This window comes from Molossus molossus, unplaced genomic scaffold, assembly GCF_014108415.1.
Source record: "Molossus molossus isolate mMolMol1 unplaced genomic scaffold, mMolMol1.p scaffold_m16_p_9, whole genome shotgun sequence".
NCBI classification, from domain to species: Eukaryota; Metazoa; Chordata; class Mammalia; order Chiroptera; family Molossidae; genus Molossus; species Molossus molossus.
Genome location: NW_023425403.1, coordinates 38,275,097 through 38,278,536, shown reverse-complemented (window position 1 = coordinate 38,278,536; position 3,440 = coordinate 38,275,097).

The window sequence follows — 3,440 nt, the reverse complement described above, 5'->3', positions numbered from 1 at the left end:
ATAGGAAGAAAGTGCAGGTAAGTGCAATTTGAATTGCTTCACATTTTAAGACAGATAAGCTGTGCTTTAAAAATGCTTTTTCTGTTAATTGTTTAAAGCTGTGGAAATATCTTGAAATCAACGTTTCCTATATTTAGTGTGTTTGAGTTACAAATAAAAATGAGAAACTACTTGTTAAGAATGCCTACCTGGTTACAATTAGTCAAAGAAAGGATGCAAAATGCTTAGAGAAGTATTTGTTTTACTGTAGTCAAGTGACTTCAGACTTAATACTGTTTGAGGGTAAAGAAACTGCAAGTACTTCTGCGTGTTTTATGAGGATTTAATTTTATTTTTTATTGCCCAGAAAAATCTGATATGGTATAGCCTTAATTTGATATTTCCTCCTACAGACTTCCCTTTCTACACCCCCCCACTCAAATAATAACAAAGGATCTTTTCCCATTTAAACAAGAGTAATATTGCAGTCATTTGATCATTAGATGTTAGTTTTTGTTAAAATTTTTGTGTCTGTATTTTATTAGTATTTATTATTTATTGTATCTCACAATGGTCTGTTCTATTTCAATATAGGGAAACATGAAAATTATAGATTATACTGCCCTTATTTTCTTAAACACACAATATACAAAGTGATATTATATAGGATATATACACTTTTGAAATATGTCATAAAGAAGCCCAATTATTCCAGAAGAGCTATTGGAGAATACTGTAGGTTAAGTGTAGATAGTAAAATCTTCAAAAGGATACTTACATTACAAAAATATCTATATCTATTTTCATATAGGTAAGGTATAAATTAATTTTTGGGTGTTGAATATAGATTAATTTTGAAGGAATATCTTTCTCTGAGTATGTGAATGAATTGTTAACAATTGAAAAGTTCATTCTCTAAGTTACATAACACTTTAAAAATGTTATACACTAAAATGTAGTTATTTATTATTTTGGGGAGAAGATTTTTAGCAAAATTTCTGTTAACAAAAAAGCCAACATTATTTAGTGAAATTGGTCACTAATAATTTATTCTCTTTCTTGGTTAATATTAATATTACAATGATGACAGTAATATAGTTCAATACATGTCTTATTATATTAACTCCATTGTTATCAATTTAAAAATGCAAAATGAAAACTTACTGAGTCTCCTGTTGAACAATTTACTTACATTTCTCAACAAACGTGTACCCTGCCAATTATTTTCTTTCTTTCCATAACAGATCTAGTGGTAACAAAGAATTTTACTTTTATCCAAATGAATATAAGTTTTATACTTAAATTTCCATGCCAACTAATTAATTTTAGATTGAAAAAGTTATTACTTTTGTTTTACTACATGGAGATCAACTCCATATAAATAATCTTCAAGAATAATTGCACATATATACACAGACATTTATAATATTTATGGTTATGATATTTCCAACTTTATCTTCATAAAATAATACATTAAACACCAACTCATATGTTTTCTAAACATGGTTAGATGTCCCAATTATAGTATTAAAACTATTTAAAAAGATTGCATCCCTCAGTGACACAGCTATGGGTGATAAGGGAGAGGCAATGATGTCTGAAGTGTGATTGGCAATAGGAAGGCATCAGGGATTTAAAATCTCCTGCAGGTGATCCACTAAACTGATCATCTTTTATGCAAATTTGATTCAATGGTATTCAATGGTATCATTATTGTTTATAATTAGAATGCAAAATAATTTAGTCACACAGTTTATGTTGTAATAACTCTTTATAACATTTGGAAAGATCCAAGGTATCAATATTTAATTTTTAGTTTCCAATATTGATCTTTAACATTATGATTTTGTTATGGACAATATTTTTTAAAAAATTTAATTTCTATACATTCCTAAGAACTAGTAGGTAAATGTCCTAAGGTTACACTAGAGTGAGAACCCACAAAGAAGCCATCCATCTTGAATAACTATTCATTTGACTCTTTTCTATGTGCAACTCACTCTGTAGTACGATGGGAAAGAAATAGAAAGTAGACACTAGCCTTCCCTCAAGGAGTCTTTACAATCAAAATAACTCGCAGTCTGGCATTATTCCACTTTGTTTTCTTGCACACTGTTAATTATTCACTATGGAAATATTCATCAACATTTTGTAGTTTGTTGTTGGTTTTTTGTAATTTTTAAAAGCAGTTTTCTTAGGCATCTATTTGAAGTAGGGGATTTTATAAAACCTCAAATATACTTTAATGAAGACAGACAGCTAATAATCCAAGCTTCAAGTAGAAACTTTTTGTTTTGTTTTGTTTTGTTTTAGGTTTTGCCAGGTTAAACACTGGTATTAGAGAGTTCCTTTGTGTCAACAGATTTCAAATTGAAACAGGAAGTTTTATTGTAAGACCTCTTTCAGAATAAGGCAATTCCATTATTAGTTTTATACCTTTTATCTGAGATCAAATTGAGCATGAAGGAAACTTAAGATTTAAATAACATATTAACCTTTTTATTGAAGGTTCAATGTGAAAGGCAAGTTTTCTAAATACCCACTCACATGTGACTGTATAAAATATTATATCTGCCATGTAAATTCTTCTTAAGATGCATAAACTTTTCACTGACAGTCATTATTCATGATAAAGTTGTACAAATGTTCTCATGTACAGAGATGTTAATGCTAAAATGTTAGAACATCTTCTATTCCACATACACAAGTAATGGTCCCTTATTAAACTGCATGCTATTGTCAGAAGTCAAGGATAATGATTAACCTCTGACTTTAACAGAACCTCCCAAAAAGAAATGCCAATAAAGTGTTTGGACCTCTCTCCTAGTGATATGTGAATGAGAACTCTATGTTCCAAATTTGAGGATCAAATTAAAAGTTTACTGTATAGTATGGCATTGCGAAAGATAAAAGCAATCTTATTTTATCATTTTCTATGAATGGTATTTATGGAAATCAAATTACATTCTTCAATTAGATCTTACCTCATTTTTTCACAGATCAAAAAAATAGTTTATAAGATCCATTACTGTTGTGGATAATAGACAGCGCTGAAATACAAAATAAATATTTGAGTAGAATTTAAGCTGGGTAATTGTGAGTGCATTTTACTTTTCTTATTTCCTTTGAATTTTCTTTACAGTTTTATAATGAAACAGATATACTTTTTGAAAACTAAAACTTTTAGTTTGAAATAAGAAAAGGAAAAATACCTATACTACTGTTTAAAAAATTAGTACACTAGGTCTGTACTGTAGTATAGTACACTATATAGTACACTACAACTATATGTTTAGACAATATATGAAGATACCTCTAATATTCAATTTTTATAGTATTATTATGAGTTTCAGTGTAAAACCTTAATGGAGCCCATGGTAATAGTTATTTCCCAATGATATGTGTTGAGTATTTTAAAAAAATAATTATACAAATGCTTAAAAAGTGACATTAATTTAGGA